This window comes from Siphateles boraxobius, unplaced genomic scaffold (assembly GCF_051911475.1).
Source record: "Siphateles boraxobius isolate OS27281-9 unplaced genomic scaffold, OSU_SipBor_1 8, whole genome shotgun sequence".
NCBI classification, from domain to species: Eukaryota; Metazoa; Chordata; class Actinopteri; order Cypriniformes; family Leuciscidae; genus Siphateles; species Siphateles boraxobius.
The window spans coordinates 29,655,467-29,682,702 of NW_027509208.1; the positions used below are offsets into that span (position 1 = coordinate 29,655,467).

The 27,236-nt window shown below is 40.4% G+C and overlaps 7 non-coding genes across 7 annotated transcripts; all 7 read right to left on the minus strand.

Moving 5' to 3' along the window:
- Window positions 1-263: 263 nt before the first annotated feature.
- On the minus strand, window positions 264-477 carry LOC143729876 (small nucleolar RNA U3). Its single transcript, XR_013200131.1, has one exon. It is a non-coding gene; the product is annotated as a small nucleolar RNA U3 (small nucleolar RNA).
- Window positions 478-1,947: 1,470 nt separating this feature from the next.
- Window positions 1,948-2,161, minus strand: LOC143729900 (small nucleolar RNA U3). Its single transcript, XR_013200153.1, has one exon. It is a non-coding gene; the product is annotated as a small nucleolar RNA U3 (small nucleolar RNA).
- A 1,471-nt stretch (window positions 2,162-3,632) lies between these two features.
- Window positions 3,633-3,846, minus strand: LOC143730083 (small nucleolar RNA U3). The gene has a single exon (XR_013200313.1). It is a non-coding gene; the product is annotated as a small nucleolar RNA U3 (small nucleolar RNA).
- Window positions 3,847-5,311: 1,465 nt separating this feature from the next.
- LOC143729925 (small nucleolar RNA U3) lies at window positions 5,312-5,525 on the minus strand. Its single transcript, XR_013200175.1, has one exon. It is a non-coding gene; the product is annotated as a small nucleolar RNA U3 (small nucleolar RNA).
- Window positions 5,526-13,804: 8,279 nt separating this feature from the next.
- On the minus strand, window positions 13,805-14,016 carry LOC143729921 (small nucleolar RNA U3). The gene has a single exon (XR_013200172.1). It is a non-coding gene; the product is annotated as a small nucleolar RNA U3 (small nucleolar RNA).
- A 3,533-nt stretch (window positions 14,017-17,549) lies between these two features.
- Window positions 17,550-17,759, minus strand: LOC143730030 (small nucleolar RNA U3). The gene has a single exon (XR_013200268.1). It is a non-coding gene; the product is annotated as a small nucleolar RNA U3 (small nucleolar RNA).
- Window positions 17,760-17,915: 156 nt separating this feature from the next.
- On the minus strand, window positions 17,916-18,129 carry LOC143729894 (small nucleolar RNA U3). Its single transcript, XR_013200147.1, has one exon. It is a non-coding gene; the product is annotated as a small nucleolar RNA U3 (small nucleolar RNA).
- Between the last annotated feature and the right edge of the window lie 9,107 nt (window positions 18,130-27,236).

Below are 27,236 nucleotides of genomic sequence, written 5' to 3' on the forward strand. Positions count from 1 at the left end.
TGACGTCCAACGAAAAAGTCACAAACCTACCAACAATTGCTAACTTAGGCATTTCAGAAACTTGACATTGATAGTATTTAAAGAAAATTTGCAAAGGCTGACCTCGAACTGGGCACATATCCAAAGCACTCTTTACTCTAAAATCCACTTTTTGCAACCTCTGTCTTAGACAACACACAGTTCCACATTTCAATAACGTTTGCTGCATATGACCTACAGATACAAAAACAAAACAATTCCAAAATGAGACTTTAATACCAAACACCACTCAGAACATACTCCTTTCTTCCATATTGTGAAAAGCAATACAGAACGCTCATCAACGACACAGAGCTCACAACCAAAGTCACTGCTCTGTATCCAATTCATGCTCAGAAAGGAGCATCATGACTCTTCATCGTGGGTTGGGAGACAAGCACTTTCAAAACACATTTCCAAGCAAAGAACTATAGAAATGATCCCTGAAAATATAGTCTTAAGGGTTTATAGAAACTCAATCGCCATTCCATTCTGCTGCGCTTCTCCTCTAAAATGGTTTTGCGTAGTTTAATTTTGTAGGCGCTAAAGTTTACGTGAAATTTTAGCGCACACATCGGAGCCAAAAGTAGAAAGGACTTCCACAATCTCTTTGAAGCCGACTGTTAAGATATGTGGAATACAAACAACAATCCATAATGTCATACTTTTTTGCAGCATAGCTACCCGTTTCATGCTTTGTAGTTCATTCGTTGAAGCTAAATTTAGAAAATCTTTTAATAGAAGTCACACACACATTAACAATTCTTTATGTAGACATTTCAGAAACCTGACGTAATTTGAGCACTTAGAAAACATGCTATGACTGACATCGAAATGTGAAATGAACCCGTGTCAGGCCCGTTTTTTCAATAACACCTGATTTTCATATCTGCTGTCTTATTCGAGATGCAATACCACATCGCTGGAAACATTTCAAGTTTTTGCAGTGATATTGTATTGTATCTTGGATGAGACAACGTATGCTTTATACAAAGGATAATGTGATTCGGGCCCCAAGACGGGGAGAGGTTTAAACTGCCGCAAAACACAACCACAAGAGAGATGGGAGCCGGGTTAACAGAAATGATCTTTTATTTAGCCAAGAACTTAGGAATTTAAACTGGTACTTAGGTTCCTCCCGGGCTGTGGTATGAACAAACCGGGCTTTGTTCCACACATCTGTTACAATGCTAGGCCACTTTAAAAGGGGAAGACAGAACTGAAGAAAGGCAACATCATTAAAGAAGATTTTGCAAGTCTAACTCTGTCTTCTTACTCTTCAGCTGGTTTCTCTCTTGGCCAACGTGTGCTTCAGCACCTCATACTGAAGAATTCTGTCCTTCAAACCATCTAACCTTGAGTGTAGCAGAGTTCTCAATTTTATGGTGACCTCCATTAGGCCATCATTGCCTACAGCTGTGGGTGGTTCCAGGTTTGGAGTGTGAGTAGGTGGAAATGTTCATGATTGATTTCTTTTCCTAGCCGTGAGCTTCTCCATTGGTCCTGGGCTCCTCTTTCCAATATTGGACTGCCACAAAGCATTCCAGAAAAGCTTCTAAAACAATACACTTTCTTAAAAGGCACAAATGTCAAACAACGCTCAGATCATACCCCTTTCTTCAACTTCGACAACAGCAACACAGAAACTTCATCAACGACACAGAGCTGACGTCCAACGACAAAGTCAAAAACCTACCAACAATTGCTAACTTATGCACTTCAGAAACTTGACATTGATTGCATTCTTAGAAAACTTGCAATGGCTGACCTTGAATTGGGCACGTATCCAAAGCACTCTTTACTCTAAAACCCACTTTTTGCAACTGCTGTCATAGACAACACACAGTTCCGCATTTCAACAAAGTTTGCTGCATAGGACCTTCAGATGCAAAAACAAAACAATTACAAAATGAGACTTAAATACCAAACACCACTCAGAACATACTCCTTTCTTCAATATTGCAAAAAGCAATAAAGAACGCTCATCAACGACACAGAGCTCACAACCAAAGTCACTGCTCTGTGCCCAATTCATGCTCAGAAAGGAGCATCATGACTCTTCATTGTGGGTTGGGAGACAAGCACTTTCGAAACACATTTCCAAGCAAAGAACTATAGAAATGATCCCTGAAAATATAGTCTTGTTGGTTTATAGAAACTCAATTGGCATTCCATTCTGCTGCGCTTCTCCTCTAAAATGGTTTTGCGTAGTTGAATTTTGTAGGCGCTAAAGTTTATGTGACATTTTAGCGCACACATCGGAGCCAAAAGCAGAAAGGACTTCCGAAATCTCTTTGAAGCCGACTGTTAAGATATGTGGAATACAAACAACAATCCATAATGTCATACTTTTTTGCAGCATAGCTACCCGTTTCATGCTTTGTAGTTCATTCGTTGAAGCTAAATTTAGAAAATCTTTTAATAGAAGTCACACACACATTAACAATTCTTTATGTAGACATTTCAGAAACCTGACGTCATTTGAGCACTTAGAAAACATGCTATGACTGACATCGAAATGTGAAATGAACCCGTGTCAGGCCCGTTTTTTCAATAACACCTGATTTTCATATCTGCTGTCTTATTCGAGATGCAATACCACATCGCTGGAAACATTTCAAGTTTTTGCAGTGATATTGTATTGTATCTTGGATGAGACAACGTATGCTTTATACAAAGGATAATGTGATTCGGGCCCCAAGACGAGGAGAGGTTTAAACTGCCGCAAAACACAACCACAAGAGAGATGGGAGCCGGGTTAACAGAAATGATCTTTTATTTAGCCAAGAACTTAGGAATTTAAACTGGTACTTAGGTTCCTCCCGGGCTGTGGTATGAACAAACCGGGCTTTGTTCCACACATCTGTTACAATGCTAGGCCACTTTAAAAGGGGAAGACAGAACTGAAGAAAGGCAACATCATTAAAGAAGATTTTGCAAGTCTAACTCTGTCTTCTTACTCTTCAGCTGGTTTCTCTCTTGGCCAACGTGTGCTTCAGCACCTCATACTGAAGAATTCTGTCCTTCAAACCATCTAACCTTGAGTGTAGCAGAGTTCTCAATTTTATGGTGACCTCCATTAGGCCATCATTGCCTACAGCTGTGGGTGGTTCCAGGTTTGGAGTGTGAGTAGGTGGAAATGTTCATGATTGATTTCTTTTCCTAGCCGTGAGCTTCTCCATTGGTCCTGGGCTCCTCTTTCCAATATTGGACTGCCACAAAGCATTCCAGAAAAGCTTCTAAAACAATCCACTTTCTCAAAAGGCACAAATGTCAAACTACGCTCAGATCATACCCCTTTCTTCAACTTCGACAACAGCAACACAGAAACTTCATCAACGACACAGAGCTGACGTCCAACGAAAAAGTCAAAAACCTACCAACAATTGCTAACTTAAAGCATTTCAGAAACTTGACATTGATTGCATTCTTAAAAAACTTGCAATGGCTGACCTTGAATTGGGCACGTATCCAAAGCACTCTTTACTCTAAAACCCACTTTTTGCAACTGCTGTCATAGACAACACACAGTTCCGCATTTCAACAAAGTTTGCTGCATAGGACCTACAGATGCAAAAACAAAACAATTACAAAATGAGACTTAAATACCAAACACCACTCAGAACATACTCCTTTCTTCAATATTGCAAAAAGCAATAAAGAACGCTCATCAATGACACAGAGCTCACAACCAAAGTCACTGCTCTGTGCCCAATTCATGCTCAGAAAGGAGCATCATGACTCTTCATCGTGGGTTGGGAGACAAGCACTTTCAAAACACATTTCCAAGCAAAGAACTATAGAAATGATCCCTGAAAATATAGTCTTGTTGGTTTATAGAAACTCAATTGGCATTCCATTCTGCTGCGCTTCTCCTCTAAAATGGTTTTGCGTAGTTGAATTTTGTAGGCGCTAAAGTTTATGTGACATTTTAGCACACACATCGGAGCCAAAAGCAGAAAGGACTTCCGAAATCTCTTTGAAGCCGACTGTTAAGATATGTGGAATACAAACAACAATCCATAATGTCATACTTTTTTGCAGCATAGCTACCCGCTTCATGCTTTGTAGTTCATTCGTTGAAGCTAAATTTAGAAAATCTTTTAATAGAAGTCACACACACATTAACAATTCTTTATGTAGACATTTCAGAAACCTGACGTCATTTGAGCACTTAGAAAACATGCTATGACTGACATCGAAATGTGAAATGAACCCGTGTCAGGCCCGTTTTTTCAATAACATCTGATTTTCATATCTGCTGTCTTATCCGAGATGCAATACCACATCGCTGGAAACATTTCAAGTTTTTGCAGTGATATTGTATTGTATCTTGGATGAGACAACGTTTGCTTTATACAAAGGATGCTGTGACACGGGCCCCAAGACGAGGAGAGGTTTAAGCTGCAACAAAACACAACCACAAGAGAGACGGGAGCCGGGTTAACAGAAATGATCTTTTATTTAACCAAGAACTTAGGAATTTAAACTGGTACTTAGGTTCATCCCGGGCTGCGGTATCAACAAACCGGGCTTTGTTCCACACATCTGTTACAACGCTAGGCCACCTTAAAAGGGGAAGACAGAACTGAAGAAAGGCAACATCATTAAAGAAGATTTTGCAAGTCTAACTCTGTCTTCTTACTCTTCAGCTGGTTTCTCTCTTGTCCAACGTGTGCTTCAGCACCTCTGAAGGATTCTGTCCTTCGAACCATCTAACCTTGAGTGTAGCAGAGTTCTCAATTTTATGGTGACCTCCATTAGGCCATCATTGCCTACAGCTGTGGGTGGTTCCATGTTTGGAGTGTGAGTAGGTGGAAATTTTCATGATTGATGTCTTTTCCTAGCCGTGAGCTGCTCCATTGGTCTGGGCTCCTCTTTCCAATATTGGATTGCCAGAAAGCGTTCCAGAAAAGCTTCTAAAACAATCCACTTTCTCAAAAGGCACAAATGTCAAACAACACTCAGATCATACCCCTTTCTTCAACATCGACAACAGCAACACAGAAACTTCTTCAACTGCAGAGAGCTGACGTCCAACGAAAAAGTCACAAACCTACCAACAATTGCTAACTTAGGCATTTCAGAAACTTGACATTGATAGTATTTAAAGAAAATTTGCAAAGGCTGACCTCGAACTGGGCACATATCCAAAGCACTCTTTACTCTAAAATCCACTTTTTGCAACCTCTGTCTTAGACAACACACAGTTCCACATTTCAATAACGTTTGCTGCATATGACCTACAGATGCAAAAACAAAACAATTCCAAAATGAGACTTAAATACCAAACACCACTCAGAACATACTCCTTTCTTCCATATTGCGAAAAGCAATACAGAACGCTCATCAACGACACAGAGCTCACAAACAAAGTCACTGCTCTGTGCCCAATTCATGCTCAGATAGGAGCATCATGACTCTTCATCGTGGGTTGGGATACAAGCACTTTCAAAACACATTTCCAAGCAAAGAACTATAGAAATGATCCCTGAAAATATAGTCTTAAGGGTTTATAGAAACTCAATCGCCATTCCATTCTGCTGCGCTTCTCCTCTAAAATGGTTTTGCGTAGTTTAATTTTGTAGGCGCTAAAGTTTACGTGACATTTTAGCGCACACATCGGAGCCAAAAGCAGAAAGGACTTCCACAATCTCTTTGAAGCCATATTGTTAAGATATGTGGAATACAAACAACAATCCATAATGTCATACTTTTTTGCAGCATAGCTACCCGTTTCATGCTTTGTAATTCATTCGTTGAAGCCAAATTTAGAAAATCTTTTAACACTAGAACTACCAGAATTCCATAACTACTAGAACGACCATTGCGGTCATTCTGGCCGCTCATACTTTGACGTTCATATTGCCGTACTAAACGTCATTTTCGTCATGCCACAACTACATTTGAACCTTCTCTTTAAGTTTTCCGTTTGTGGCAGGATGGGTTAGCACCCCTCCCACTTGTTTTAGGTTTGACCAATGGCCAGGGTTCCGGTGCGTATAAGAGCATGAGCTACTAGTTCCTTGGCATGCGTCATTATCCGGGGTCGTGACATCATCTATGCGCCCTGCTGCTTTCTGCTGGGTGTAGCGTAACATGCTGCTCGTAAAATTTGCCAAAGCTGTTTATCCACTGTCGGTGCTGTTGGCGGGTCTATGGGCTTGTTTGGAGGGTTGAATGTGGACATTTGAGACAGTGTACGATTTATCGGTGCTTCATGCCAACGAGCATGTCGGAGACATTCGCCTCCATCTATCACATAGTCTGGGGATGGTGATTTTGGGACAGCGTGCTTGGTTGCATGCGACAAGGATGATACGTACTTTCTGTATGAGTATTATCTGCCCTGTGTTTCGCTATACGACTTTGTTTGCGCTGTGCCTCATCAACTGCTGTTCTGTTTGGGTTCTGTTTTGTGTGTGTTGTTTTGTTGCGAGTGAGTCGTCTCGAGTGCCCGTTCAAGTGAACCGTTCAGGTGAACCATTTCAAGTGAACCGTCCTAAGCGGGCCATTCAAGTGAGCCATTTCAAGTGAATCGTTCTAAGTGAGCCAATCAATGAGCCATTTCAAGTGAACGGTTTTCAGCGAGGGATGACTCTGTATTTGTGATATGTTTTGAGTTTGTTTCTTTTTTTTGTTTATTTCTTTAACTAGTCGAGACCGAGTATTTTTGAAAATTATTGTATTAGTGAATTTATATATTTTTTTTTGTGGTTGAATTGTATTGCTGAATTTATGTGATTTGTTGTTATTTTTTTGTATAACACTGCTCTTTAATGTCCTTTTTTTCTGTTGTTTGTTGGAAGGGCCTGGGCATCCGGGGGCAGATGAGGGGGCAATTAGGTGGTAGGGTCCTCACTGTGTGTCGTGGTCTTTTCTGACCTGAGTCGTGGAGTGTGTGCTGTGCTGGTGTGTGTGCACTGAATAGAGTATTCTTCATAGATGTGATACCTCGAGACTGCCCTTGGGTATGCCCAGGTTTCCCTGGCGCCCACTCTAGAACCTAGTGAATTGAAGAGAGTGATTGCTGGTCAACGCCTTTTATAGAAAAATAACTGTCTTTTAACAATTAATAAAATATATATATGTTTTCAATCACCTATGTCTCTGACTCCAACTGTGGTTAGGATCTGTGCGTGCCTTAGCTTAGATGTCATATTAAATTCTTGGGGCGAAATTCCCCAAGTGGCGTAGTCGGAAATAATAAACTGAATTGAGCGTGGGTATAAATTGTTGTTACGCCCAATGTCGTATAGAATAGAGCTGCCGCTCCCGCACCACCCTGCCAAATTTTGACGTGTAGTCGGCAGGATTATCACCGGATTGGGTCAGAGATAATAGGTTTTGGTTGTGTTTGTATTGTCTTTATGTTTTTTTTAATATTTTTTTGGAAACAGAACAGCAGCTTGGTGTAAGGAACAGGTGGCGCCTCTCCGGGGTGGTAAGTTTACTTAATTGTCATCCGAAATGGAGGAAGAATTACAGGAGTGGCGGGAGTTAGTAGCCCAGTTAAAGGCTGATAAGGTTAGGATGCAGCAGCTACAGGTGCCTGGGGCTGGTACTTCGACTGTTCCACCTGTAGGGCCCCAATCTTCTGGTGCTAGTGCATCGGAATGATTGGTTTTTGTGCCTCGAGAGCGTCGATGCCCAAAATTTAGCGGTAAATCCGGTATGAGTATCGATGTATGGGTCGAAGAGACGCGGGCTTGCAAGAGGCACGACATATGGGGATCACTGAACAAGCTTTCATTGTATTTGACCACCTGCAGGGGGAGGCCCGAGAGGAGATTCGATATCGTCCTGAGGCAGGGGACTGGCTATAGGTCCTCACGTGTTTCTCGTGTAGCCGTTATGGCAGAGGACTGGTAATATGTTCTCGTGTGTTTCTCGTGCAGCCGTTATGGCAGAGGACTGGTAATAGGTTCTCATGTGTTTCTCGTGTAGCCGTTATGGCAGAGGACTAGTAATAGGTTCTCGTGTGTTTCTTGTATAGCCATCATGGCAGAGGACTGGTAATAGGTTCTCGTGTGTTTCTTGTATAGCCATCATGGCAGAGGACTGGTAATAGGTTCTTGTGTGTTTCTCGTATAGCCGTTATGGCAGAGGACTGGTAATAGGTTCTCGTGTGTTTCTTGTATAGCCATCATGGCAGAGGACTGGTAACAGATTCTCATGTGTTTCTCGTGTAGCCGTCATGGCAGGGGACCCGTGGCGAGGAAATCTGCGGTGCCTTCTAGCTCCCAGGGTAGTAGGATTGTCGCCCTCGGCGAATAGGCCGAGTTGGAGCTGGTCGGCATCCAAACGTGCACCATCCTCCCCGGACTGTAGGAGAGATGGGAAGTAGGTTCGCAGTCGGCTCTGAGTTAACCACTGTGTGATATCTTGTTTAGGCCTTGGTCATGAGTGATGTTGGTGGCTCCGGCTTGAGTCCATCGTCGGGGCGCCGATACAAAAAGGGAGGGGAAGATTGTGGCAGGATGGGTTAGCACCCCTCCCACTTGTTTTAGGTTTGACCAATAGCCAGGGTTCCGGTGCGTATAAGAGCATGAGCTACCAGTTCCTTGGCATGCGTCATTATCCGGGGTCGTGATGTCATCTATGTGCCCTGCTGCTTTCTGCTGGGTTCAGCGTAACGTGTTGCTCGTAAAATTTGCCGAAGCTGTTTATCCACTGGCGGTGCTGTTGGCGGGTCTATGGGCTTGGTTGGAGGGTTGAATGTGGACATTTGAGACAGTGTACGATTTATCGGTGCTTCATGCCAACGAGCATGTCGGAGACATTCGCCTCCATCTATCGCATAGTCTGGGGATGGTGATTCTGGGACAGCGTGCTTGGTTGCATGCGACAAAGACGATACCTACCTTCTGAATGAGTATTATCTGCCCTGTGTTTTGCTATACGACTTTGTTTGCGCTGTGCCTCATCAACTGCTGTTCTGTTTGGGTTCTGTTTTGTGTGTGTTGTTTTGTTGCGAGTGAGTCGTCTCGAGTGGCCGATCAAGTGAACCATTCAGGTGAACCATTTCAAGTGAACCGTCCTAAGCGGGCCATTCAAGTGAGCCATTTCAAGTGAATCGTTCTAAGTGAGCCAATCAATGAGCCATTTCAAGTGAACGGTTTTCAGCGAGGGATGACTCTGTATTTGTGATATGTTTTGAGTTTGTTTCTTTTTTTTGGTTTATTTCTTTAACTAGTCGAGACCGAGTATTTTTTAAAATTATTGTATCAGTGAATTTTTATATATTTTTTTGGGGTTGAATTGTATTGCTGAATTTATGTGATTTTTTGTTATTTTTTTGTATAACACTGCTCTTTAATGTCCTTTTTTTTCTGTTGTTTGTTGGCAGGGCATGGGCATCCGGGGGCAGATGAGGGGGCAATTAGGTGGTAGGGTCCTCACTGTGTGTCGTGGTCTTTTCTGACCTGAGTCGTGGAGTGTGTGCTGTGCTGGTGTGTGTGCACTGAATAGAATATTCTTCATAGATGTGATACCTCGAGACTGCCCTAGGGTATGCCCAGGTTTCCCTGTCGCCCACTCTAGAACCTAGTGAATTGAAGAGAGTGATTGCTGGTCAACGCCTTTTATAGGAAAAGAACTGTCTTTTAACAATTAATAAAATATATATGTTTTCAATCACCTATGTCTCTGACTCCAACTGTGGTTAGGATCCGTGCGTGCCTTAGCTTAGATGTCATATTAAATTCTTGGGGCGAAATTCCCCAAGTGGCGTAGTCGGAAATAATAAACTGAATTGAGCGTGGGTATAAATTGTTGTTACGCCCAATGTCATATAGAACAGAGCTGCCGCTCCCACACCACTCTGCAACACGATGAAACATTTAATTCCTGTCATCATGTTATGACGTCATCGCCATTAAAACCGCTTAAAACAAACACGAAAGAAAGATTGTCCCGACACGTGCTGCCTCTCTATGTGAGGAATGTTTTGCGTCAAAAAAAGTTTTTTTCACCCTACTTACCACATGAGTAGACATGCAAAAATTTAGGAAACGTCAAAGCTGTTTAGTACAGCCCTGTTTGTAAATAAGTTCAATAATCAATAATAAATCTAAAAATAAATGGATTTACAATGTTACGATTGGTAATAATAAAGATCAGGACACAACATTTAAATTCAAATGATTGTGAACATTTAATTTCTAGCCTAATTGATAAATATTTTCTTATTTTCTTAGTACAATAAAAACAAATCTTATGATACAATAACTTATAACATATATACAATAACAAAAACACTACCTACATTTGAAAACACTGTAAAAAACTTTCATGGACAGTATGCAGCACAATACAGTACACAAAAACAGGTTAAGAAAAAATGAACATTAGCTAAAAAAGAAAACTGCTTTAGAACTATTAGTTTCAGTAAAAAAAAAAAAAAAAAAAAACTTAACGAACAAAATCAGGTTGAAAAGTTTTCCCCAAAGCTCATTTGAACGGCGCAAACACCCCGCATCATTCACTGACGCTTATGCACAGTCCACACAGGTAAACACCGCCTTTCGTGTGCAGCTCCCACACACCACTTTACGACATTTGGCACATGTCTCTTTGGTTTTATTTTGTTTGCAGTACCTCCTTACTTGGCACTGACGCCTTTTCTCCATCTGCTGCTGCTCCTGCCCGGGTCCTGGCTCTCGCACTACCAGTTGTGAGGTTTTTGATCCCATGTGGTCGGAGCGAAGTTCGCTCGCCAGTCGCATGATGAAGTCCCTCCGTGAAACTTGCTCATTTGTGCACTACTTGAACAATATGTGTGCGTTGATTGCAGCCAGGTCGAGGATGTTGTAGAAAACAGCTACTGGTCATCTACGGGAGGGAGCTTTTACTGAATATTTTCTAGCCATTTGATCTACAATGTCTACTCCTACCTTGGTCTTGTTGTAGTATGTTACCGTCTCTGGCTTTCTTTTCTGGCCACTTGTGATGCCAACAGCTGTGTGGACAGTGCTGAGGATGCAAACATTCTTTTTTTTTTCCCCTGATACACGGTTAGTGTTGCATCGCCACTTTTCAGCACCTCTGTGCTGAACAGCGGCATTTGCGCCTTTATGCACGGGGGGAGCTCTCGTCTGCTCTTGTTTACCGTGCCAACCAAGCTGGTTTTCTTGGCCTGAAGTGCCATTGCCAATTCAAAAGAAGTAAAAAATTGTCGGTGGTGACGTTTCTTCCCTTCCCCAGGTATGGCTCGACCATTTTCAGCACCACACTGTCTGCAAGTCGTTGACCTGGCCTCCTCGTCTTTGCCCAGATAAGGCGCACCGTTTACCATATATTTGGTGTCGACATCGGCAGCAAGCCAGAATTTGATTCCGAATTTGTCCGGTTTGTTTGCAATATACTGTATGAAACTGCACCTTGATTTTGTAGGGAATAGCTGCTCATCCACAGTGATGTCGGCACCAGGCTTGTAGCAGGCGATGCCGTTTTGGACAAATTTATCCCAAACATCACTCATAAGGGCAAACTTGTTGTCTCGCAGGCGTGTGCGTCGGGTTTCCCTTCTGTCGAAACGAAGGATTTGCATTATTTCCTGAAACCTGTTTCAGGACATGGTCTCCTTGAAAAAAGCGCAGCCCCACTCGGCTGACCAAAAAGTCGCCAGATCCATTCCTTTTTCACCTTGCGCACCACAAAACTAAATTAAACTAATGAAGGCTTTTAGCTCTTCAACTGTCATGTCCCATAGGTTGTCCTCCTTGACTCGATGGGCCTCAGCCACAGTGCAGTCCCTGATGTGTTTCAGCATGCCATCATCCACCAAACACAAAAAGGCTGTAAGGGCATCTTCAATATTGCGCTTGGCGTGCGCTGTGGGGCCTGCCGCTTCTGTTATTACATTTTGGCATTGTCGCCTTCCTCTGTCTTCACCCAACTTTACATAGGTCCACACTGTGCCGTCTTTCGCCGTTTCATGCCTTTGGGCTGAAAATGGGTTTATTGGGCCAGGCTCGTCATCTTGTGGCGGACTGCATTGTCTTGGCACAGAAGGCACATTTGATGGATCAGGATTTTGCACTATTGCCAAAAAAAAAAAAGATAAAGAAAAAAAAAAAGAACAGAACAGACTAATTATTTTTTAGTTCATGAAATCATAATCTTGATAGGACTAATTAGCCCATATGATTTCTAATAGCTTGACAAATAATAATAGCAATAGAATAATAATAATGAAAAGGTGTGTGTGCTGGTGGAGGTGTGTGGCTGACGTAAAAATGTGAATGACTGGATCGGTCATCAGGAAAGTTTCGTGTTTGCGTTGGTAACAGTGGTGGGTGTGTGAGGGGAAAATGAATATGATAACCGATCCGATCGGTAAAGCTATAGCCTACATTAGGTAGTTAGAGATGGATAACTTTACTTTGAAGTTACGTTACAACGATTATTGAGCTAGTCTGCCTCGCAAAGTATAAAAAGATAGCGAAGAGAAATATACCTGGAATATTATCCGATGGAACAAGGTCAGTTCCAGGATCAGAGATGTCCAGCCGGCTCTTTTTTCGACGGAGAATGAATTCATTATCTGAATCACTCTCAGCGCTGGATGAACTGTCCAGGGACCAAGAGACGAGCCCGTTCTCATCCTTTGGCGGCATATGTGACGCCATATGACAAAACGGCGAAATACTACGCACATGGCACCCTTTAGCGTGAATATAACACGCGAACCCAAGGCGTCATAAAGTTGACTGGCATCCTTTAGCGTGAATATGAGACGCAGACCCTACCCCACACCTAAACCTACCCATCACAGTGCGTGTTATATTGACGATAAAGGGTGCCATGTGCGTAGTATTTCGCCGTTTTGTCATATGGCGTCACATATGCCGCCAAAGGATGAGAATGCGTTGAAGAGACATCGCTGTCCCTATCTGTATCTGCTCCTCCATCCGACTCCTCATCGTCAAGCATTTTAAGCATGGCTTAAACCTCTGTGGCTGTCATTGTTCTTTTTGATGACATTTTGTTAGCTCAATTGTATAATATTTATTAGCGTCGGAATAGCGTGAACAAAAAAAGCCAAATCGTTGCTATGCAACGGGGACACTCATTACAGAGGCGGGAAATGTAGCGGAAGTTTTATGATATCTAATGCGTGCGGTCAAAGTGACCGCCATGGCCATTCTAGGTAGAAATACTCAGAACTGTTTTGTGTTTTCTGATTTTAATAAAATAACAGTGTCAGAATAAAATATACATATATTTAGGAAAAGTCAGAGTCATACAGCCACATGTATTTTATTTTAACAAAGTTATTACACTGTACAATTCAAAAACGGTCAAAATGACCGCCTTGGTAGTTCTAGTGTTAATATAAGTCACACACACATTAACAATTCTTTCTGTATTACAATTCTTCTGGGCTCCTCTTTCCAATATTGGACTGCCACAAAGCGTTCCAGAAAAGCTTCTAAAACAATCCACTTTCTCAAAAGGCACAAATGTCAAACAACGCTCAGATCATACCCCTTTCTTCAACATCGACAACAGCAACACAGAAACTTCATCAACGACACAGAGCTGACGTCCAACAAAAAAGTCAAAAACCTACCAACAATTGCTAACTTAGGCATTTCAGAAACTTGACGTTGATTGCATTCTTAAAAAACTTGCAATGTCTGACCTCAAACTGGGGACATATCCAAAGCTCTCTTTACTCTAAAACCCACTTTTTGCAACTGCTGTCTTAGACAAAGTTTGCTGCATAGGACATACAGATGCAAAAACAAAACAATACCAAAATGAGACTTAAATACCAAACACCACTCAGAACATACTCCTTTCTTCAAAATTGCAAAAAGCAATACAGAACACTCATCAACGACAGAGCTCACAACCAAAGCCACTGCTCTGCGCCCAATTCATGCTCAGAAAGGAGCATCATGACTCTTCATCGTGGTTTGGGAGACAAGCACTTTCAAAACACATTTCCAAGCAAAGAACTATAGAAATGATCCCTGAAAATATAGTCTTAACAGTTTATAGAAACTCAATCGGCATTCCATTCTGCTGTGCTTCTCCTCTAAAATGGTTTTGCGTAGTTGAATTTTGTAGGCGCTAAAGTTTACGTGACATTTTAGCGGACACATCGAGGCCAAAAGCAGAAAGGACTTCCACAATCTCTTTGAAGCCTACTGTTAGGATATGTGGAATACAAACAACAATCCATTATGTCTTACTTTTTTGCAGCATACCTACCCGTTTCATGCTTTGTAGTTCATTCGTTGAAGCCAAATTTAGAAAATCTTTTAATAGAAGTCACACACACATTAAAAATTCTTTATGTAGACATTTCAGAAACCTGACATCATTTGAGCACTTAGAAAACATGCTATGGCTGACATCGAAATGTGAAATGAACACGTGTCAGGCCCGTTTTTTCAATAACACCTGATTTTCATATCTGCTGTCTTATCCGAGATGCAATACCACATCGCTGGAAACATTTCAAGTTTTTGCAGTGATCTGGTATTGTATCTTGGATGAGACAACGTTTGCTTTATACAAAGGACGCTGTGACACGGGCCCCAAGACGAGGAGAGGTTTAAGCTGCCACAAAACACAACCACAAGAGAGACTGGAGCCGGGTTAACATAAATGATATTTTATTTAGCCAAGAACTTAGGAATTTAAACTGGTACTTAGGTTCCTCCCGGGCTGTGGTATCAACAAACCGTGCTTTGTTCCACATATCTGTTACAACGCTAGGCCACCTTAAAAGGTGAAGACAGAACTGAAGAAAGGCAACATCATTAAAAAAGATTTTGCAAGTCTAACTCTGTCTTCTTACTCGTCAGCCAATTTCTCTCTTGGCCAACATGTGCTTCTTCAGCACCTCATACTGAAGGATTCTGTCCTTCAAACCATCTAACCTTGAGTGTAGCAGAGTTCTCAATTTTATGGTGACCTCCATTAGGCCATCATTGCCTACAGCTGTGGGTGGTTCCAAGTTTGGAGTGCGAGTAGGTGGAAATGTTCATGATTGATGTCTTTTCCTAGCCGTGAACTTTTCCATTGGTCCTGGGCTCCTCTTTCCAATTTTGAACTGCCACAAAGCGTTCCAGAAAAGCTTCTAAAACAATCCACTTTCTCAAAAGGCACAAATGTCAAACAACGCTCAGATCATACCCCTTTCTTCAACATCGACAACAGCAACACAGAAACTTCATCAACGACACAGAGATGACGTCCAACGAAAAAGTCAAAAACTTACCAACAATTTCTAACTTAGGCATTTCAGAAACTTGACGTTGATTTTATTCTTAAAAAACTTGCGATGGCTGACCTCGAACTGGGGACATATCCAAAGCTCTCTTTACTCTAAAACCCACTTTTTGCAACTGCTGTCTTAGACAACACACAGTTCTGCATTTCAACAAAGTTTGCTGCATACACTCTCAGAAAAAAAGGTACGAAAGCTGTCACTGGGGCTGTACCTTTTCAAAAGGTACACTTTAGTACCTAAAGGGTGCATATTGGTACCTTAATGGTACATATTAGCACCTGAAATCAGAGGTGGGTAATCCAGGGGTCAGAAAGTAAAAGTCCTGCCATAGTTTATTCCACCCATGAACTCAGTCAGCTGATTTCACTAATTAGTTATATCTCCTGTCTGAATTAGCAAATCCAGGTCAAGTGATTGGAACAAAATACTAAGGAGGACTTTTACTTTCTGAACCTGGACTTTACACCTCTGCATAGCAATGCCACATGTCAGCCAAGAGCAAAGAAATAAACCAGAACTGGACCTTATCGTAGCCAATAATAAACAACTCCACAAACAGCATTACCAGCTTCACTTATTACTAACCAGACTGACTTTATTTCTGTCAGATGTCTACACAAGTTTTTTGTTGAGAATTAACAGAGGTTTAACTCTGTTTTTCATTTGAAGTCACCATAACAGTGATTCGTGTTTCCATTAGTTGGCCTCATAATTCTTATTGTATATTTTTTTTTTTTTTGGCTGCTGTGACAGTGCGTTTGTCAAACACATTTGGAGCAGCAAAGAAAGCAAAAGTGAAATGAGATCAGGTGATGATGGTTACCTGTTGATGGTTTTATAATCTTCATGAAACAGACTGATTCACTGAGATATTTTAATCTAACAATTAGTTTTTTCACATCACATACCTTGTGTTACTGCAGCATGAGATCAATGAATAATATAACAATAAGTTAGAAGACCTTAACGAACATGAGCACAAAAAAGTCAGTTTATAATGACACACACAGACATAAAAAATCAGCATATAAATCTCAACAATGGTGACAATCAAAAGTACTATGCTGCAATGCGTGCTGGATACCACCATAGTACAAAATTCCCAGCATGCATTGCAACATGAATAATGCATGAATTTTGTTTGATTCTAAATATTTGCTATTATTTTTTTCTGTTGTTTTTGTTGTGAATTAGTAGCTTTTCAGTGATGTTCTGAATTAATCTGTTTATCTAAATATTTGTGACTGTCACCATTGTTGAGATTCATGTGCTGGTTGTTGATATCTGTGTGTGTCAGCGTAAGCCAAATTTTTTTTAATTCATTTTTGGTAAAATGTCTAAACTGACTGTTACATTGCTGGACCTCTTGCTGCAGTAATACAGGGTTTGTGATGTGATTATATTAGTGGAACAAGATAATTGATAGATTATAAAAATCTCAGTAAATCAGTCTACTTCATGATGATTATTAAACCATCACTAGGTAACCATCATCACCTGATCTTATTTCACTTTAGCTTCCTTAGCTGTTGCAGATGTGTATAACAAACACACTATCACAGCAGCCAAAAAAGACAAAATATATAATAAGAGTTAAGAGCCCAACTAATGGAAACACTAATCACTGTTATGGTGACTTCAAATGAAACAGAGTTAAACCTCTGTTAATTCTCAATAAAACTTCTGTAGAAGTCTGACAGAAATAAAGTCAATCTGGTTAGTAATAAGGGAAGCTGGTAATGCTGTTTGTGTAGTTGTTTAATCCTCCTCTGCTGAGATCTTCACAGATTTAATGTCTTCTTTTCTCTTCCAGTTGATTTCATCTGAGGCTGTAGCTGAAATTACTCCATATTTAATATACACATATGTTTTGGCTACGATAAGGTCCAGTTCTGGTTTATTTCTTTGCTCTTGGGTGACATGTGGCATTGCTATGCAGAGGTGTAAAGTCCAGGTTTAGAAAGTAAAGTAGTATTATAATTTTATTCCAATCACCTGGATTTGCTAATTCATACAGGAGATGGAACTAATTAGTGAAATCAGCTGATGGGTGGAATAAACATATGGCAGGACTTTTACTTTCTGACCCCGGGATTACCCAGCTCTGATTTCAGGTGCTAATATGTACCATTAAGGTACCAATATGCACCCTTTAGGTACTAAAATGTACCTTTTGAAAAGGTACAGCCCCAGTGACAGCTTCCGTACCTTTTTTTCTGAGAGTGTAGGACCTACAGATGCAAAAACAAAACAATTCCAAAATGAGACTTAAATACCAAACACCACTCGGAACATACTGCTTTCTTCAATATTGCAGAAAGCAATACAGAACACTCATCAACGACAGAGCTCACAACCAAAGCCACTGCTCTGCGCCCAATTCATGCTCAGAAACGAGCATCATGACTCTTCTTCACAGGTTGGGAGACAAGCACTTTCGGAACACATTTCCAAGCAAGGAACAATAAAAATGATCCCTGAAAATATACTATTAACAGTTTATAGAAAATCAATTGGCATTCCATTCTGCTGCGCTTCTCCTCTAAAATGGTTTTGTGTAGTTGAATTTTGTTGAAACAAAGTTTGCTGCATAGGACATAGAGATGCAAAAACAAAACAATTCCAAAATGAGATTTAAATACCAAACACCACTCAGAACATACTCCTTTCTTCAATATTGCAAAAAGCAATAAAAATCGCTCATCAACGACACAGAGCTCACAACCAAAGTCACTGCTCTGTGCCCAATTCATGCTCAGAAAGGAGTATCATGACTCTTCATCGTGGGTTGGGAGACAAGCACTTTCAAAACACATTTCCAAGCAAAGAACTATAGAAATGATCCCTGAAAATATAGTCTTATCGGTTTATAGAAACTCAATCGGCATTCCATTCTGCTGCGCTTCTCCTCTAAAATGGTTTTGCGTAGTTGAATTTTGTAGGCGCTAAAGTTTACGTGACATTTTAGCGCACACATCGGAGCCAAAAGCAGAAAGGACTTCCACAATCTCTTTGAAGCCGACTGTTAAGATATGTGGAATACAAACAACAATCCATAATGTCATACTTTTTTGCAGCATAGCTATCCGTTTCATGCTTTGTAGTTCATTCGTTGAAGCTAAATTTAGAAAATCTTTTAATAGAAGGGTAGCGACAATGAGTCTTACATTAAATTAGCTCAAATTATATATAGGGAATTTAATAATTAATCATGAATGATTAATATATTGCACATTACAGTTAAATTATCGAAGCTGAAAATAGATCGATTGTATATATGAATGATCACCATAATGGGTTATGGTTCGTCATTAATATATCAATAGTCGTATTACAGATCGATTATATGAGATAACCTTAAATGGAATTAATTTAGTTATCGAACAATCTGTTTGTCCAGCAAACGGCCGTAAGATTCACTCATCAACTTCCCAATAAAAGTTATCACTTCTTATAAACTCCAAGAAATATTAATTTTCTGGCCGTGAACATTAAATTTCCTGTGTTTATAAAATTAAACTAGCCTACTCAACGTAGTAAATAATAAAGCTTTTGTAGCTAAAGGGTCGAACATTTCATTGACTTTGTAAAAATGAGCATTTTAGACAGAAAGCAATCAAGAATATAATGGTTTTAATAATTGGAATAATAATACATTGAACTACAATTCACACATAATATATATGTATATACAACCAGGGCAGACAGAACGGAAGACATTACAAACACGAATTTACAATAGGATGAGAGAGGGAGAGAAAACGAGAGAGAGAGAGAGAGAGATACCGAACGTGAAGTTACCAAGGAAATAGTTCAGAGTTCATCTCCCTCGGGAGGGAGAGGCGAAAAATGAAAATAAAACTTAGTAAAGAAAGAAAAAGAAAAGAAACGCGTTGTAAAGCTCCCTAAGGAGCCATGGGACCGGAAACCTCTCACAGGGAAAGTGCTCTCTGAGAAACTTCTGTGTCAGTCTCTTATTGAGAGGAGGGGTTCACGCCTGCTTCGCGTATGTGAACCAATCATCTTAGAGCATCTCGAGCGGGAAAAGTTCTTCTTTGTCTTGTCAGGATAATTTATGATGGTATAACATTTTGTCATTTCTAGCCAGAAAGATTGTACACACAGAACAATACATTTTACTGTAATATCCTATGTATGACTTGTTTAGTCAAAACAAGACGGTCAAACAGGTACCAAGAATGGCCGGAAAGAGTAGAAGAAACATGAAGTTACATTCATATGCAGAATTACACACATTTAATGTTCACTCACATGACTATAAAGCCATAATACCGGCTACCATGACCTAGGAAAGATCAAATTCATGTTTATACATTTCTTAAGTGGTTATACTTATAGAAAATATATAATTGCAGAGTATATTCCTCTTTCTTTATCAGAATTCAAGTGGGAGCTGTGATTCCCTTGGAATTCCTTTTGGGGGTCATAAAGTTTTATGACCTAGCAAGAGGGAGAGTTACAGAAGATGATCCTGTTAGGTAATCTTTCTTTAGAAATACACTTAAGATTTGAAGTTACAGACCAGTCTCCAATTACATCTATAGAATAAGACAAAACTAATTAGATATGCATGCATACAGGAAGGTCAGATACAATACTGTGTTATATACATTAAGGACATTCCTATCCTAAGTTGCACACAAAGGACGTTTGTGTGCGGGTATGTGTGGTGTGTGTGTGTGTGTGTATCCTTAGGTATACTGTCCATCCGTGGTGTGCACCACGTGAGGGTTTCGAGAACAACGGGGACCTGTTTCTTGATTGCGCAATGCGTCATTAATGGTTAATCAATGACCTGCTGGCAGACATTGGGGCACCATTTCACATGATTCAAGGTTTTGTGAATTAAACATATATGTGACCCGCTCTGGCGAAATGAGTCGGAAGTCGCTACGTTCTATTTTGAGATATGGCCGCTTACAGTTATTAACATTGAAAATATAGATTTTTTTTTTTTTTACCTTATATGAAAGAAAAGGTCTTCAAAATGAATCTCCCAAAGTTTCATCACCACAGTAATTGCAAAAATGCACTTAAATGGCTGTTTAAGTTGACTTGCAACTCTTAATCTCACAAAGAATATCTCGAATAACGCTGTTTTAACAGCCGGCTCAACCGAGGATTTCGCACAAGGATTTTCCTATGTTTTGGTATTCCCTGAGACGTCATGATCTCAGTTATCCAAATATTATGTGAAAACGTCAGTCCCTTAACCTATCAAAATGTTCAGAGTCTCCTCAGTTGCCAATAGGAAGCCCTGTTTACAGCCTTGTGCAACGCGACTGGTCCATCTACCATCCTGTCAGATTTTCTCCAAAATATCTCCTTAAAAAGTTTGCGTTTCACTTAATACTTTGTATTCAACCTTGTCATTTTTATAGTGTAGTGTGCCATACCGTGTGTTTAATGTTTAGGGTAATGTCGTCTAAAGAAAGTGAAATAGCTAAAGCATTAAACTCCGTTGACGCCTCCAATTTGCGCTCTGCTGCTGGCCAGAAAGACTGGATAAAGCTGGTGAATGACTACTTTGGATGTAGTGATGTGCCATCTGATGACACTGACAGCGATGAAGACAGTGAAGACAGTGACTTTGACTCACAACCAACTTTGGAGCCTGCTACCCATACTGGCGATGACAACGACGTCGACGACAACATTGAGGACTTCTCGAGCGAGCAGCCTGTCACTGACATAGGCGAGGTGGAGAGGGCTATGTCCACCTGTGAAGCAGTGTGTGTGGGTACGGTGAATGAAAACCGAGAAGATGAGATCACAAAAATTTGTGCGTTTTCTTGCAAAGGTTGTAAACTAAACAATGGGCAAGAGTGTTTTAAATCTTTCGAGGAGGACTTCGTTTTCGACCTTCGATTATCCATGGCGTCTCTTTCTGAAAACGAGAAAGACCTAATTCTTCTGGGGAAGATCAGCTGTCACTTCCAGAATGATAAATTCACGTGTTCGACGAAGAAAATCCAGCGAGAGCGTCAACATCAAAGGTCGGAATATTACTTGGATGGAAAAAGAATTTGCCGTGAAACATTCAAGTTCCTACATTGGTAAGTAGGCCTAGCTTTACAACCATTACACTTATGCGACTGACCAGAAGTATGTTCTTGATTTTACTGACAGTAGCTTACGTGATGTTCCCGTTAAATTTCAGCATCAGCCAGAATAAACTGACAGCTCTGCTGAAACACTACAAGGAACACGGCTTGAGCCCACGAGTTAAAATGTCTGGAGGTCGCCAGAGAAGAGATCAGAGACTGCTCACACATGACGACATCTGCCGTGTTGTTTCGTTCATCGTGAACTTCGCAGAGCTTCACGCATTGGTTCTCCCTGGTCGCATTCCCGGGTATAAACGTTTCGATGTGAAGTTGCTGCCATCTCATCACACCAAGGCGACAGTTTTCCGTGCTTATGAAAGCGCAATTAAGGCAAGAGGTAGGTGTTGTCCAATGTCGTAGTGGTACAATAAGAGGGGGGTAAATGTAGTAGGCTATGCAGAATCAGATGTTTAAAAAGACATGCAGAACATGTTTGATGATGGAAGCTTATTGCTGTGATATTAATCCTGTAAGGCCTGTATACTTGTAAACTTACTCTTAATCATAGTCTGATGGTTTCCAGGACTTAGCGGGTTCAATCTTAAATCAGGATCCAAGTGGGATTTGGCAATGTTAATAGTTGCATTTGAAATTATGTAAATAAGCCTACACTGCAAATAAGCCTTTGCTGAAAAAACATAAGTAGATCTACCTTTCCTGATTACAACAGCATTAAAAAAAACTGAGATGTTGAAAACAGTGCATTGATACAGAAATTAAGCAAGCCTTTCCCTACTTTGTTTCATCAGAACATCGTGTGGTGAGTCTTGTGACCTTTCGACGCCTGTGGAAGACCCTTGTGCCCTACATTGTGCGTACAAAGCCAATGACTGACTTGTGTTGGCAATGCCAAAAGAACAACTCCATCATTTACAAGTCCGCTAACCTGACTGAGGCAGAGAAATCCAGTCGCTGCAGAAAACAGGAGGATCACCTTGTGAAAGTCACCCTAGAACGTTCACTCTATCAAGAGATGGTCCAGAAAGCTAGGGATACCGTGAAAAACAATGCCATTCATGAACTCTGCCCATGTGATCCATGCTCCCAAGACATCACGATGCATTATTCCTTCGATTATGCACAGCAGGTGCATTATCCCTCTGACCCTCTTCAGCCTGGTCCCATGTATTTTTTGACACCCCGCAAGTGTGGCTTGTTTGGCATCAACTGTGAGGCCATTCCCAGACAAGTGAATTACCTTATTGATGAATGTGTATGCACCACAAAAGGAGCGAATGCTGTGGTGTCATTCATTGACCACTTTTTCAAGCATTATGGCATGGGTGAAAAGGATGTGGAGCTGCATTGTGACAACTGTACAGGACAAAACAAGAACAACACTGTGCTGCAATACCTGCTGTGGAGAGTGCTTCATGGTTTGCATGAAACAATCACATTAAATTTTCTCATAGCAGGACATACAAAGTTTGCACCAGATTGGGCATTCGGGCTGGTAAAACAAACGTATCGCAGGAAGATGGTTTCCTGTCTGAATGACATTGTAGATGCTGTTAGAAGTAGCACACAGACTGGAGTCAACATCGCACAACTTGCCGGGGGAGAAGATGGGAAAGTCGTTGTGAATCAGCGTGACTGGAAGTCATTCCTCAAGCCATTCTTCCGACCTCTCCCTGGTATAACCAAACACCAGATTACAGGTATGTAGATTACATCAATAACGTGCTGATATATGTAGGTAATTGTTAAAGTGTGTGCGTGTGTGTGTTTGTAAGAATGGAGGATTTACTCTTTTTTTTTTCTCAATCTTCTGTATTTTCAGAATGAGCAAAGACTATCCTGGCTGGGTGTTCTACAAGGAATTTGCCAATTCTGAGGAACGTGGAATATGTCTGCTCAAAGAGGATGCACCACCAATGCAGAGACCCCCTGCTGTCAAGCCTCCTGGTTTGGATTTGAAACGTCAGGACTATCTTTACCAACACATTCGTGAGTTTTGCACTGACAATACAAAGGACATTACATGCCCAAAACCAGCTCGGGAGGTGAGCTGTTTCACTGAGAAAGAAATATGATTTCTGTGTTTATGCCACACACACTCTCTCACTAACTCACTGACTCTCTCTCAGTCTCCCTCTCTCTCTCTTTCTCTCTCTATGTAGATACATGTATATAGTCAATGTCTCTCTGCCACACACACACACACAGACACACACACACACACACACACACACACACACACACACACACACACACACTGAACAGTCATTCACTGACGTTTTGCCACTCTCTCAAAGGCTTTAAAGCGAAAAAATGTAGTATGTCTGTACTGACTCTCTCTCAGTCTCCCTCTCTCTCTCTCTCTATGTAGATACATGTATATATAGTCAACGTCTCTCTGCCACACACACACACACACACACACACACACACACTGACATTTTGCCACTGTCTCAAAGGCTTTAAAGCAAAAATTTAGTATGTCTGTACGGACTCTCTCTCAGTCACTCTTTCTCTCAGTCTCCCTTTCTCTCTCTCTCTCACACACACACACACACACACACACACACACACACACACACACACACACACACACACACACACGCACACACACACACACACACACACACACACACACACTGACATTTTGGCACTGTCTCAAAGGCTTGAAAGCGAAAATATTGTATGTTTGTAAAATCTTTGGAGGTATTCATCAATGTTCCTGTTACACATCCAGAATACTGTATTTTAGTGTATTTTAGCTACACTACTGTAGCTAAAATGTCTGTATGTGATATTTGATCTGCTTATGTTTTTATTGTCCTTTTTAATATATATATCTGTTCTGTCTTTTGTGGTTTTGGACATGAGTCTGTCAAATCAGCTGAATTGAATTGTATTGAATTTAAATGAATTGAATCTCTGTAAAAAGCGCCTTAAATTATTATTGAATTATTTGATAAATATTGAATAATATGTAATAAATATTTTTAAATAATTGATGTTTCAGTCTGATTTAATAGTTTTTTTTAAGTATCTAAATGCCTTTAGTAAAATCATGTTGTAAAAAGACTGGATGCAGCTCTGGATGCCAAGGATTACTGAAGAGGTCATCAAAAAACGGACGGAAAACTTTAAATGCGATTATCTCGGGTTTTCAGTTGGAAAAAGGTGCTGCCACGCCATAATTCAAATGAATGTAACTTCATAACCATTTAAGATAGGACTTTGACCAATACATCATTTTAAAGCTTATGTTCTCATCTTTCCAAAGATAGCAATATCTCAATTTTGAGTTCTTGGTCACTGTGACTCATTTTGCTGGATCAGGTCACATATGTGTTCATATTTGTTCAGTAGTGAAAGGAAAACAGGATTTGGTCAGTCGCTACAGAAGTCACACAATTCAATTCAATTCAATTCAAATTTATTTGTATAGCGCTTTTCACAATACACATTGTCTCAAAGCAGCTTTACAGAAAGTGCATTTCGGAAATGTACATAGAAAATACAGTTAGTTAATCAAGTAGTAATTTATGGCATAACATATTGCCGGCTTTGAGTCGTCTCTTCACAGGCGTCGAGTCGTCTCTTCACAGGCGTTGGGGCATCTGAAGTCTCCGTGAGAGGCTGGATACAAACTGGAGCTGACGAACGCTATTTACCTCGGGACTAGCGTCCCGAGATAACAGCAGAAAGGCAGATGGGAAATAATTAGCATAGCTGATGTTCATAATGTTAATGCATTCGAACTGATTCAGCAGTAGTATTAAAGGTTAAGCATTAAGTGAATGCTTGGTTAAAGAGATGCGTCTTTAATCTAGTTTTAAACTGGGACAGCGAGTCTGAGTCTCGAACAATATCAGGAAGGCTATTCCAGAGTTTAGGAGCTAAATGTGAGAACGCCCTCCCTCCTTTAGTGGACTTAGATATCCTAGGAATGACCAGAAGCCTCGAATTTAGTGATCTTAAAGAGCGCGATGGATTGTATGGCGATAGAAGGTCTGTTAAATACACAGGAGCTAAACCATTTAGGGCTTTATGGGTCAGTAGGAATACTTTGTAATTGATACGTAACTTAATAGGTAACCAGTGTAGAGATGATAAAATAGGTGTTATATGATCATATTTTCTTGATCTAGTAAGAACTCTAGCGGCTGCATTTTGCATAACTGTAGCGTGTTTATTGAGGATGCAGGACAACCAGCTAATAAAGCATTACAGTAATCTAGTCTCGAGGTCATGAATGCATGAACTAACTTTTCTGCATCAGAAACAGATAGCATGTTACGTAGCTTAGCAATGTTTCTAAGGTGGACAAAGGCTGTTCTTGTAATATATGAAATATGATTTTAGAAAGTCAAGTTCCGCTCTAGTATAACACCCAGGTCTTTTACTGTAGTGGATAAAGTAACAGGACATCCTTCTAAATTAAAGTTGTATTGTAAGGGATTTTGTGGGTAGTTTTTTGGACCAATAAGTAGTACCTCCGTTTTATCTGAATTTAATAGCAGGACATTACACGTCATCCAGCATTTTATATCATTTAGACACTCTGTCAATTTAGATAAGTTAGTGTTTTCATCTGGTCGTGATGAGATATATAATTGAGTGTCATCAGCATAACAGCGGAAATTAATTCCATGTTTTCTTATAATATTACCAAGTGGCAGCATGTATATTGAGAATAGCAGAGGGCCTAACACCGATCCTTGCGGCACTCCATAGTCTACTGACGTTATCTTTGATTTTTCCCCATTTAAACAGACAAAATGGTAACGGTCTGATAAGTACGATCTAAACCAGCTTAATGCCTGTCCCTGAACACCAGTGTAGTTTTGTAGTCGACCCAAGAGTATTTTATGATCTATAGTGTCGAACGCAGCGCTAAGATCGAGTAGAACTAGTATTGAGATACAGCCTTGGTCAGAAGCTAAAAGTAAATCATTTGTAATTTTAACTAGCGCAGTTTCTGTGCTATGATGCGGTCTGAATCCCGACTGGAATTTTTCATAGATATCATTTTCTTGCAAGAAAGAACACAATTGAGCGGACACAACTTTTTCTAGTATTTTAGACATAAATTGATGATTTGAGATGGGTCTGTAATTTGCTAAGTTATTTGGATCTAATTGCGGTTTCTTAATGAGAGGTTTTATTACCGCCAGCTTGAATATTTTTGGAACATGACCTAAAAATAAAGATGAGTTAATAATATTAAGAAGAGGCTCTTCCACTACAGGTAACACTTCTTTCAGTAGTTTAGTGGGTATTGGATCTAATAAACATGTTGTTGGTTTAGATGCAATGATAAGTTTATTAAGCTCTTCCTGTCCTATATTTGTAAAGCGGTGTAGTTGTTCTAGAGGGGCCATATTTGAGGCTGAATCATAAGACATCATAGAGGATTGTATATTTACAATTGTGTTTCGGATGCTTTCTATTTTCTCATTGAAGTAATTCATAAAATCATTACTACTATATTGTAACGGAATATTTTGCTCTGGTGATGTTTGTTTATTTGTTAGTCTAGCCACGGTGTTGAATAAAAACCTTGGATTATTTTGGTTATTTTCTATTAGTTTGCGGAGATGCTCAGCCCTGGCTGCTTTTAGAGCCTTTTTATAACGTGACATACTGTCTTTCCACGCGATTCTAAAGACCTCTAAATTAGTTTGTTTCCATTTACGCTCTAAGTTACGAGTTTCTCTCTTGATTGCATGCGTAGCATTGTTGTACCATGGTGCTTTAGTTTTCTCTCTAACCTTTTTTAATCTAATTGGTGCAACAATATCTAGTGTACTAGAGAACATGGTGCTCAAACTGCTAGTCATTTCCTCTAGTTCATCTGTTTGTTTGGGTGCACTGAGCAGCTGAGATAG